The sequence below is a fragment of the Phlebotomus papatasi genome, chromosome 2 (assembly GCF_024763615.1).
Source record: "Phlebotomus papatasi isolate M1 chromosome 2, Ppap_2.1, whole genome shotgun sequence".
Classification (NCBI taxonomy): domain Eukaryota; kingdom Metazoa; phylum Arthropoda; class Insecta; order Diptera; family Psychodidae; genus Phlebotomus; species Phlebotomus papatasi.
Window position 1 is genome coordinate 74,044,011 of NC_077223.1, and position 13,555 is coordinate 74,057,565.

The 13,555-nt window shown below is 30.0% G+C and overlaps 1 protein-coding gene across 1 annotated transcript in view; it reads left to right on the plus strand.

Moving 5' to 3' along the window:
* LOC129801038 (titin-like) overlaps positions 1 to 13,555 on the plus strand; it is a 257,548-nt gene that overhangs the window by 33,497 nt on the left and 210,496 nt on the right. The gene's annotated exons all lie outside the window — the stretch shown is intronic.

Here is a 13,555-nt window from a genome sequence, read left to right on the forward strand (position 1 = left end):
TTTATATTTAACCGTTGATGCAAGTAATAATATTCAATTTTCTCTCTCGCATACACTGCAAAATGAACAAGAAGTAAAGTGTTATAGGGAAAAATGCATTTGCCATAGCATTCACGTAAATGGCATTAAATCGAGGAAAGATAGAAATAAATCTATTGATGCCTCTTTTAACCACGCAAGTAGGAAGTAATAACAATAAATTGTGTTGTCTTCATAGAGAGAAATTACTGTCGAATACTGATCCTTTGTAACAACAAACACCATGTTGGTGACACAAGGACTATATTTAACATAAAATAAAATTTTCATTTTAGCACATTTAATGATCTTTCTCTGTTTAAGTGTCTTGAATATGCAAATAAATAATATTTAAATTTAAACATATTTCTTCATATTTGTTTTTCAATTTACATTTGTCAATTTTACTTTTCTTCTTTGCGTGTTGCAAATTCAAAGATGCGATTTCACACAGTTTATCTTGATCTACTGAGGAATTCGATGATCTTAAGATTAACAGTATACCTCTGCCGATTGATATATTGAGTGGCTGAAATGGTCATAAAATTGAATCAAATTGCATTTCAACTTATTTTAATTTATTGCGGTTTGTAATGGTCATTTGCTGCCATATAAAATAATACGCTCTAGAAATATAGACTAAAATATTTTCTCCTCATATTACATTCTTCTACTGTGCAGAATTGTTTGTAAAAGTCTTCCAATGTATTTTCACACATTTCACTAAAAATATCTACATATAATTATTCTATAGGTTAAAATAAAGGGGTTTATACACAAAGACAGAATACTAATCAGACTGCTCATAGGCAAGAAATATTCATGGACTTTATAAGGTCATTTTTTACCAATTCTTTTCAACGTGAGCCTGTGATTTTATACATACATATATGTATACGAAAAGCCGATATTATTTATAGTACCAGATATTACAAGTTTTTAAATAAAAATCGCCAGTCAAAAGATAACTTTAAAAACTGTGCTACCTCAAAGGATACATCAAATGGCAGAGATTAATGACTATTAAAGGACAATCGCATACGGTATATTATAAGCAAACTGGACGATTTTGGATAATTTATTTCCACGCAATTCAAATCAGAATTCCTGACTGGAAAGAAATTTTAATTACTTCAGTCCTTCAATGACATGAGAAATAAATAGCCTGTTAGAAGAAGAAATATATTTTATTGCTCTTTTCTCGCCTTGTAGAAATTTATGTAAAATTTGCACACCTAGATACGCACGGAAAGTTTGACATCGCATCGATTTTGATAACATTTTCCTTCATTCCCTTCTCTTATTTGTATTCTCAGTGAGAAATTACTTTCTTAGATATTTACACTATATAAATAAATGGTGTTCGTAATGGTTTAATGTAAAGTATTTTAAATTCAGTAACCGTTAAGAGGTGTATTTGATAACGCTCGCAGTTGTAAGCAATAAATACCAAAAATATATCATTCTCTTCAATATTTTTAGTGCATATTGCATATTCTTATGCTCAACGCACAATAATATTTGTTTTGTAAACATGTTTTTGACATTTCAGTAAGAGTGAGTGAGATCTAGATCTAGTCGTCTCGCTCACTCTCACAGGAAATTTTGAAAACATGTTTATAAACAAAAGTTATTGTGCACTGGTCATTATAATGCCCAACGTACAATAATTTTTATTTGTAAAAATGTTTTCGAAATTATTAATGAGTGTAAGATTGATGACTAGATGTAGATTTCATTCATTCTAATTCAAAAATATATACTTCCAAAATAAAAATCATTGTGCATTGGGCATAAAGCTAACGAATGGTATTTCGAAATGGCATTGAATAAATGAGCAGTAAAAAGTTAAAATTGATCAGTAACAAAAAAATTTGAAACAGTGATATTATCGTCCAAATTTTGGCAAAGGGCTTTTCACTCTATATGGAACAATTTTAAATGTTAAATATGTAAATTAGGCCCATTTTTGTAAAGATTTAAGTTTTTTACTGACCATAATTAGATATTTTACTGATCATTTTTAATATTTTACTGCCCATTTAGAATTTTTTACTGATCGTTTGTTTTTTGCCTTTCGAAATGCGTGTAAATTCGATTTAAGGCTCGAATTAAGGATTATAGTTATTTTAAGAATTGAGAGTATCTGATTTATAATTTTCTTTCATCTTAGTACTTCTAACGTTGATTTTGCAACATAAAATGTTCTAAAAGGTTGTATTATTTTATAAGACCTGTATTAGTTTTTTTTCCTTTGCGTCTTCTTTTTGCAATAAATTACTTGGAAATCGGGAAGAAATGGATTGACATTAATGATTGACATTAAATAAGAATTCAGCATTCATTTTAATTTGTAATAACAAAATCCTATTTAAATCATGGAATTTTGAAGTTTCGAGAAGACTATGGCCTCTACACACTAGAGAAATTTATGTTCATATTCAAGAGTGTCTCCTACACAAGCGTAAGGAATTTGCTTCAATATGGACATAAATTTCTCTAGTGTGTAGAGACCATAAGACAAAAATTTCATAAACATTTTAAATGTTATTTTCTTCCACCTTCCATTCAATTTAATAATTTATGGCTTCATATATTTAAATGTATGAAAGAAGTGCGTAAAGGCCAATAACTCTTGGAAATGTTGACAAATTGTCCAGACTCTCAAAAGTGCTCAAAATACAAAGAAATTATATCTGCATTTTTCAATTTTATACAATCCTGCATTACTATCAAATCATTATTTAGGAATAAGGGCGCTACTTTCGGACGTCTCAATCTTCGGACAACTTAATCCTTTTTTCTATGTTTTTAATAGATTTGACCCATTTGACCCAGAATATAATTTTATAATGGATCAGATTTATTAAAAAACATATTGAAAAGAATGAATTGTTCGAAGCTTGGGTTATCCGAAGGTAAGGCGCTTTTCCCTAGTTTTTTGTTAGGTTTTGATTTTACTAAAATTATTTAATGATAATGGCCGCTACACACTATGAAAAATTTCTTTAAAAAATGCCTTTTTAAAGAAAATTTCCCCTATCCTTGTAGACAGAAACGTCAAAATTTCTTAAAAAGGGCAATTTTTGACGAAAATCGCTTATAGTGTGTAGACACCATAAATGATCAGTATTGGATCATCAATTATTTAAAATGAGAGTCAATATATGATTATTATTAATGCCTCCGGTAGACCTTTTAGATCGGTAAAATTTCATAAAAAGAAAATTCGCGTCCTTTCTTTTTCAAAAGATTTGCATAAGTCTATTCTACTCTTTCGACTTCAAATTGGACTAAACGAAATTTAATTTGCTGTGATGTTCAAAAGAAGAAGAAGAGTGCAACAGATAAGGATAGATATATGCAGAACTTTTGAGAAGGAAAAGGATGTGATTTTTGATTTTAAAAATTTTTTTGATCTCAAAGGTGTGCCGGAGTCGTAAGTATAAAATCATTGTGGGACTTTAAGCTAGGTATTTATTTGCCCAAAAGAATATTCCATAATCTCTACAACAATTTTAGATGCTATTTTTATAAATTACAATCCCTTTTGTAAACATATAGATTTTTTAAAGATCTATATAAATATTTTTCTTTAAAGTATTTGAATTCATGTTTGTCTTTAATTCTTGAACCACACCTTTAAATCGTATTTTGTTAGACTTAATTTTAAACGTAAATATAATATACTGTACGTGTACTTTGCATAATTCTAAAATAAAATGAACTTTCATGGAGACCATTTACACCACCGCATTAGATTGAAATTGAATTGTCTTAAAATCTGTTGTTATTGGCTGTATTCCATTGAAATTGTTTTAATTCAGTATAAATAGCCTCAATAATGAGATCATTTACGCACCGTAGATTGAGATTGAGTAATTCCAAAAATCGATATTTTGACAATTCAATCTCAATCTGCGGTGATGTAAATATCCCCATGTATAGTAATTTAGATTAGCAGTTTTTTTTCTTATACGATTTTAGATGCAAGCGAAAAGCAACAATACGTCAACAATTTAATCTAATTAAAAATATTGCAAATTGACATCCAAATTCCCAACAAAATATTTGTAAAGCAAATTATCATAGTCTTATTGCTCAAATGAAAAGCAAAGAAGTTGATGTTTAGGTAAAGGGCTAACAGCAGTTTTCACCCATATGAATACGGTTTAAAGTAAATGTTCCACTTGAGAGAGCGTCATCTGAGTTGATGCAAATTGAACCTCTCCTTTTCCTTGCACTGCAACAATTTAATGAGAAAGCAAGCTTTTATACACGTAACACCAATCGTGATAAGTCGAATGCACCCATAAAATTTGAATACAATTACCAAATGACAAATTTCACTGTGCAAAATTAAAGAAGTATTAAAGAATAAACATTTCTTTTGAACTCAAGTAATGGACCTTCTTTCGGAATACCGTCTTGGTGTTCCAGTGAGTGAGTCTGCAAGATATTATTTCCCATGCACTAAGAAAAACCGAATCAAGAGCCAATTTTGTGCAAAACATTATGAGCTACAAATGCATTTAATTACCTTTCGTTGGGGAAGATAATTATTAATAACTGCATTTACCGTCTTTCCACTATGCAATTTGTTGTCGTACAACATGCACATTTATGTATTTTCTTTTATGTTGAGATTATCTCGAAAGAATATTGAAATAAATTATTAAAACGTGTATATAATATACATATTTCATTTGTGTTATATAGATTCAGATGTTTGCATTGCATTAATATACAACACTACATGACTCATTTATAGTTTTTTCTTTCATAATACTAAATGATTGACATAAAAATTAACTTTTGGTGCATAATGTTGAGAACAACTGAATTAATGTTGAAATGTGTTTTTTTCCAAAATTATATTGAAAACTAAATTTTAATATGACCTTGAGATAAGAGATTCGAAAGGAAGCAAGAATTAACAATACTGCTGGATTTTCTTTTTCAAATTTTTCACGACTTTATTACACGATAATTTTCATGAATTAATAATAAAATGATATAAGAAAGCAATACACTATTGCAATTTCTAATCTAAAAAAATGAAAATCTCAATTGGATGTCAAAATGTGTAAAAGACTTATAATACCAGCTTCAAACCTAATTGAGAAAACATTTTCTAAACATAGTTAAAAATTTTATTTTATTTAGCTTTTTTTGTCACATTAAAGAGCAATTTGTTTTCTATTTTCTGTTGTTTTTCACAAATTCCAAAAATTCAGCATTTCGGACCAGATTTTAGGATTTGCTTTTGAAAAACTTGCTTTATGGTAATCACAATTACTCGGAATAGATTAATCTGAAGCCGGAAAACCAAGTATTTTCTACTAGAAGAAGAATTAGACTTGTACTTGACAGAAGAATTTTTTGTTTTCTTAGTCACAACTTATTTTATAAGCAGTGACTAAATCGTGAAGATCGTTTTTTTTGCTAGAACTCTTACAAAAATTCAAATTCCATTTTTTTTTTCAAAAATCGTTAGTTCTAGTACCAGCCGTATTCAACTTATTACATTTTTTTCTTGATTTCATATCAACATACTCAGAATCTACTTTACCGCAAAGTAAAGTTTTCCAAAAAAGTTTTCCGAAAATTAGGTATCAATGGCAAATTTATATAATTAATAGTTAAGATGGTTAAGATAGTAGCAAATACAATGAGGAACATCTTTATTTGACCTTTGCCACAGCTTCCATAAAAATAAATTAAATATTTAATAACAATAATAAAATAATACTAACAATAAAATTGATTACCTTCAAAATTCTAAATCAAGTATACTTATTAAATTTTATTTTCTGCTGTTCATTTTTTACTGCCCAGTTCTACAGTACTTTTATTAAATAGTAGTTTGGATAATGAACATATTTTAACAAAACCAACAAGCAGTCTTATATCCAGCACAGATCTACAGCGTAATGTAATTATATTCAAAATTGTGATAAAGATTTTACCTACAACTTAAGCCGTAAGTCTGTCTAGGGAATTATGTGGTTAACATATCTATAACTAAAGTAAAAAAAACAACAGAGCTTGTTCATAGCCCAGTCAATTCCTGATGCACTATAGAAGGGGTTTTCATTTACTGGCACTGAACATGTCTTTTAAGGGTTTTAATAGAGATATTTTTATTGCAATGTGCGTGTATTCAATTAAAAAATTGAAAATAAAAATATTTGAAAATTTATATCTCAGTTGTAATTATATTTTTTTAATTGATATTATTTATGAGATGTAAGTCATTTCGTGATTTAACTTTTTCCGGACCGTAACATATCCAACAAATCAATTTAATTTAACAATATTTTAATTAAAAATAGCTTAGTTCTGGAATTAATCGAGCTCTTTCAAAAAATATCTATAGATTTGAAAGATCTTAGTATAATCATTAACAATTTTATATAAACCAATTTTTTCCCAAGAATAACTATATTTTCCTTCGGGTACTTAACGTTCCAGAAGATACGAAATAATTAAGTCCAAGTCAGTTTCAGGGATTCATGTTAATAATTCTTATCAATAACAAATAATCACACATGAATTGTGTAATAAATTTACAAGCAACTTAATTTTCAATTGAACTCTAGTATATTTCACTAACTACATATTGTGCAAAGTTAATTTTCCTACATTAAGGTTCCTATTACAATTTTTGTTACTATAAGAAAAAATTACCTGTTTCAATATGTACAAGTTCTTTATGAATGGTTAAGAGCTTCAGAACCAAGAGAAGGTTAAACCTGAGGGTTAAAGAGGTCATAGCACTACACCCGATTTGATTAAAAAAAAAATAAATAAATAAAGTCATAGGGGAAACTGAGGCACCACCAAACACGGGGTAGCACCAAACACTGATTTTTATTTCTAAACTATTTGGACTATCTCGACCATTTCTTCAGTGGATGCATCCCTATAATGCCTAAAAATTTGTATAAGTCTTGTTCTCTGAAGTCGAATAACCTATTAAAAAATTGCAGTGTTTGGTGCTACCCGTGCTACCTCGTGTTTGGTGGTGACCCAGTTTCCCCTATATTAAATAGGAATAGGTGTTTCACAATCTGTTGCAGTTACCTACTGCCTATTATGAGGTTAAAAGGTTAATTGATCAATCTTTGATAGAAGTCATGTGTCATGTGATTTACAATCGCGAGTTCAAAAAGTCGAAAAACATCTTATCTGCGGAGGGAATAATAGAGAAAAATTTCCCACGGTAATGAATCTCAAGAAATGCCTAAATGTTATGCAATGAATAAATCAATAAAAGGAATAGAAATACTGAGGCAGGTTGAGATTTTTGAGATTGAAATAGTTCAAATTGCTCAAGATTCACAATGTTAATGGTTGCAGTGCCTGAAATAAGTAAATTTTCAATATAAGAGCACGCCAAAAGAAATGGATCGAATTACTTGTGTTGAGTTCAACAATTGCGCCCACATGTTTTGAATCACAGCAATAGCCACACGAATAGTGATTGGCTTCCGGACGGAACTACCCAGAGATGCCACATGATCGTGTAAATATTCGAAAAACGATAGTTATGATGCTGTTGATAGCATCAGTGATGCAGCAATCGAGGATTGACCCGATTCGATTAACCATAAGAGAGCCACAATAATAGTCTGTCTGGTGGCGAAAGCAACTTTTTGACGCACAAGCACACATCACACATTTTGTTCAGTATTAAATTTTCTGCAAAGTATTTCATTTGATGGTTCCATGTGTTATTTCATTGCATGTGATCATGATATGGGTGAGATTGTGAGTTGAGCTCATAGCCCGATTGAGATCAATTCCAAAGAGAAGACGTGCAAGAAGCCAGTAACTTGTGCGTAAGATGATGCGCGAAATCGAGTCAGGAGGAATAAAAACGCCCAATAAATCACTAAAAATAATTTATTTTCACTTCTCTATTTTTCTGGCCATGCACTCCGGTGTCACATTACCAATTCCCATGATTCACAATAAATCAAAAAATATATTACCAAAAGACCATGTTTCTGGATTTTTAAGCGTGCATAGTTGGTTGAGAAATGAATCAATAAATTACTAATGCTTTCATTGTAATCAATTTAAACAAATATTAACAAAGCTGCGAAAAAGATAATTTATATATGAGAATAAAAATAAAAAAAACAATATGTATAAACAATACATAAACACGGAAATCCTATGGTTTTACAATGAATGATAAATTACATGCGTCTGTTGACCCACAAAGAATACTAACAATTATGACCATCGCACAATTGTAACCTAGTGTTTGTAAGACCGGCAGTCAGTGGCCAAAAATAACTAATGACCGTAATACCAAACCATATGTAACTTACACATATTATATGTTTCGTATTGATACAGAATGCCTAATAGCGAAAGTGTTATGTATTTATTCTTTTACTAAGGCATCTTTTCTTTGGATTTTAATTTACACTAATTTAATAAGTTTTTAAAAATTTACTAAATCAAATGTTGGGTCATATTTGATTCTTTGAAAATTATAACAAAAACAATCAATCTTTCGTTAAAATTAGTTAAATTAATATTTTCAGAACATTTAGATATATTATATGTATATATTCTATATTTCTATGCTTATAAAATTCTCATAACTTTGGCTCATCGAAGTGCTTCCGTTTCCACTTTTGAGAGCAATATTTTCAATAAATTCAGAAGCGGCACATAGGGTGGATTTCTCATAATAATGATAAACTGAGCTTTACTTAATTATAATTTTTATAGTTTTGATAAAACGATTCTTTACATTTAGCTAAATGTGTTCCAACTTCCAACACTGAGAGAAATCCGAAAAAGTCAAAATAACATTCTGGAAATGTTAATTTTACCCTGCATTATTGATCCGAAAACTGTGTAAATATTACCCTTTTTAGGTGTATTATGGTTTAAAGTTACCCTTCTTTCATGCTGATTTTACCCTTAAAAGATGTAAAATTAACATTAAAAAATTATGATATATTTTTACACCCAAAAAGTGTTAAAGTTATGACGAAAAAAAATTAATCTCAGCCTCTTTTTTTCTCAGTGATATAATACTTACGATACATTTAAGTAGTTTTTCGATAGGTTATCATTAAAAGTTATCAAATAGCGTTTTTGCAACAGATGAAGTTTTCACTATTTTACGACAATTTTGGCTACTTTCTCCTAACTTTGTTATTACTATCCGTCATTGCCTATCAATTACAAAAAACGAAGAATATTTACGAAGTATTTTCTTTTATTGTCCAATCTTTAAAGTGGCTTTTTAAATCTGATTCGTATTTTTCAGGAATATTTTCTTATTAGAAAATTTAAAATTTGATAATGCATTTTTGCTATAATGCTATAAATTTCATAAAGGCTAAGGTAATATTCAAGTTGCAAACTTTTTTAAAATTGTTTTCAAATTTTCTTTAAGTTTGTCACTAGGGTATTTAAAACTTCTTAATACTGAAAATTGTGACATAAGTTCGTAAACTAAATCCAATGCTAAACTAAATCCTATTTTAGAAATCAAAATATCTAATCATTGACTGATTTTTAATATTATATATGTCGTTTCTTTTTGAAAGCTTTCAGCTGTGATGCGTTAAATTTACTCCAAATGAAATCTCTTAATTTAATACCAGATGTAATGAGTGCCGATAATAAAGACATAAATAAAGTTAAGGCAGGTTCATATCATAAGATAATCTGCTGAATCTCAACTTTCTCTGCATCAAAATTCAATGACCAACATATTGCTCAGAATTATATTCAAGTATTCTTTTTTTTTAGTGATATGTTCTGTTACTTGTGTTATAATGAATCGAAAGGAAAACGAGCTGCGAGAACGTTTGAGCTAAATGTTGATATTTTTTTCATGAGTGACTGCACTCTTGAGAGTTCTAATTAAGTTCTTGCACGAGGCATCGTGCTTTACAACACTTTCGCGATGCCTCAGATGGAAAATGACATTCGATGATTCATATAAAATTATATACTTAATTACTCCCTCCGCTACATTTCCGACAAAAGTGATGGGGCAATTGAACTCTTTTGCTGCATTTAATTTATAATAACTTTGCAATCTTATATGGACCATCAAATTAAATTTTCACTTGAGGTGATGACCAAGGTTTGCGAATGTCAGAAAAATTCACAAAAGTGTATTTTTTGATACATATTCCGAATATTTGATGTCATGGTTATACGTTATCGTTTAGGGGAAACTGGGGCACCACCAAACACAGGGTAGCACCAAACACTGTAATTTTGTAATCAGATATTCGACTACTGATGACAAAACCTATAGAAATTTTTAGGCATTACAGAGGTGCTTATCCACTGAAGAAATGGTAGAGATAGTCCAAGTAGTTTAGAAATCAAAATTAGTGTTTGGTGCTACCCCGTGTTTGGTGGTGCCCCAGTTTCCCCTATATGTTCTACTGACTCAAAGTAAGAATCTGTATTGTAACTCATAATTTTGAGATATCTCACAGTTCATAATGTTGGAATTAAAATTCTAAATAAATTAAATAATATGAAATATTAACAAGCTTACATTGCTAAATACATAATTTTATACAAATATTATTAATTAGAAGAATTAGTCAATAACATAATTTTTGACTCCGAATGAATTGAATCGACATTAAGATCTAAAATATTGTGGTTTATGCAATGCATGCAATAAGTCTTTGATTTTAGTATCGTCGGTTGCGTCTACCTCTGTCGTATCTGCATTTTTTTGTGTCAGTATTTCACACAAGAGGGGACGTCTGTATTGTAGCTTGCACCAAATTCAGATACAAAACAAATGCAGATATGACAGAGGTAGCCGCAACCGACGATATACCGAATTATTTTTACTGAATGTAGAGCGTACGGCCTATTCGACGCATATCAATCCTGTCGACGGCTGTATCCCCCACCAATCCGAATCCTTTATTCCTTTTACACGCCTAACCCCTACCATCCCAAGGCGGGTGCTGAAGGTTATCATTATGGCACTCTTGTTGCTTTTGGCAATTAACATCAGTACTTCAGTCAGTGAGCATCAATCGTGCTGGACAGTTACCTCTCAGGAAGTTGAATTAAATTAAATTAAATTAAATCTTTAATAGAAATTGATTTTTCATTCCTTTTACTTAACGAGTATTCCTTAGAACCTTGTAGACAATTTATCGTCTTTATTTCCTGTAAAATCATTCTTAATACATTTTAAAATGACTAAAAATGTAGACATAGCTTTGGTGCTCTATTTCGGCCACCTTCATTCCATAGTTCCTTGACTTTCAGGAATTCTTCCAATGCCTTTTTCATGTCATCTCGTTTGTCGATGCTACATTTTTTGTTATTCTTTTCCATTATATAATCTCTAGAGTATGTAAAAATTAAAAATTCATGGAAATTCGAGGAACGAAAAAGGTGGCCAAAATTGCAAGCTGGCCAGAATTTGGCACACTTACCCTAATGGTAATTATTTACCCTCGTTTCCCAAATGAAAATAAATTTATAGTACAAGGAACATTTTAAATAAGGAAAACTTTAAAAATAATTCTTGTTTTACTAAAGAAAAGTAGTTATGAGTACAATTCTTTAAGCCTATGCACAGTATACTATTATCAGTTAAGGCCCAAATAGACTCAGGCTGAGAAGATATAATCAGTAGGAAGAGGCTACAAAATGTTACAGTGTTATATCACAACTTTACGAATAATTAGTTTTATTGAATTTACCACATTAAATTTTTTTAATTTTCTCATATGACATTGCCATATTCTGAGAATTATTTTACAAGTATATTTCATTTATTCATTTCATTCATTTATTTATCATGAATTTTCTTTGGCATGTAAAAACTTTTGAATGACTTCCTATTTGTACCAATCGGTTGAAAAATAAACTCCCTTAGTAACTCTTCTAGAAGAATCAAACCTTTGTCTTTGAAAATATATTAACTACAGTTATTCAACGTCACTATCATACATACATGAGATTTGTATTTTAAGAAATTACAAAATATCTTAAAATGGAAATATTCGGTGGAACGATTTTTAAGATATTCAAAACCATGTTTCCTGAAAGCAGAATAGTGTAACCCTTAGGATAGAGATTGTTTTAACCCTTTAACGACGAGACACTTTTTACAAACTGAAAATCAACAATAAAAATTAAATTGAGAAACATAATCAATAATAAGTCTTACATCTAACCTCGGAAAGTTTAACAGAGTCTGATACGGTGTATTTTGTGCTTCTATGAACGATGGGAAAAAATAGCCCAAAAATTTAAGTAATTTTTCTGAAAATATCAATGAATAATAATTTTCGCTTTAATGAAAATTATTACGTATGAGTATTGTAGTTTTTATTGCCAAAAGGGTTTTGCTTAAAAAAAATTTTAAGTATAAAAAATATATAAAATCAATTATGAATTTGAGAATTTAAAAATTCGCCATTTTTGAGCTTAAATATTTACTGCATAGCAAACAGCTAGAGACTTGCAAAAAATATTCTAGTTTCCTTTAACCTTCTACTTTACAACTATGTACAAACATAAGAAAAAAATAACTTTAGGTAGTCTAGAAAAATTATTTTCTTTATGGGACACCGGTGTTCCAATCGTCCTTAAAGAGTTAAGAAAAATATACTTTATCTCAACTTTGTTAAGATCACTTATAAAAATTGCCTCAATTCTTGCTATCTCAAATCGTTTAAGTTCTATAGCACTCCGGTAATGAACAATCAGCTGAGCTGATATTTTAAATTTCAATTCCATTTATTTTTATCTCATTTCGTCTTTTTACCCCCCTGCCCATGCGTCCATCGCCGTCTTAGTGTTGATTCCAGCCTCCAGGACAAAACGATGGAAATGTCCCTTCGCAGGCTCTATGTTATTAATTACAAAATCATTGTTACATTTGCCTTGGGAATAGGCCAGACAGAATTGTGAGACAAAGAAAGACCATATCCGCGAGCCAGAGACTGTTTGGAAAAATGGGTGTTTTTTTTACATAAAAGAAACTACAAAAATGCAATGGCCAAGAACTACTTAGCCAGTCAAACTCAAACTAAACCCCACACAATATTCATCATAACGTCATTCTTCAAATAAAATCAGATTTTTAAATCTACAATTAGTCTTTTATAAGGGTCAGAGGGATAAATTTCGTGAAATATACCAAGATGGAAAATAAAACCAAGACTTTGACGAGTCTTTTAATGCACTTTTGAAATGCTGATTATGAGTATTTAGTACTTACATTCCTGTAGAAGCTCTTAAGTCTATCAATGTACCGCAGAGTACACTGGTCAAAATAAAAAGATCAAATTGATCCTTTTGCAAAGGATGGATCAAATTAACATGTTCTATTGTGAAAAATGTGCATTCAGAATGTGAAATTTGATCCATCCTTTGCAAAAGAATCAAATTTGGATCAATTTAATCCTTTTATTTTTACCAATGTAGTAGTAACAGAGATGGATGGAACCAAGACCTTCTTAAGCAGACTTTAAGGACTTTGGTTCTATTTTATGCCTTACTT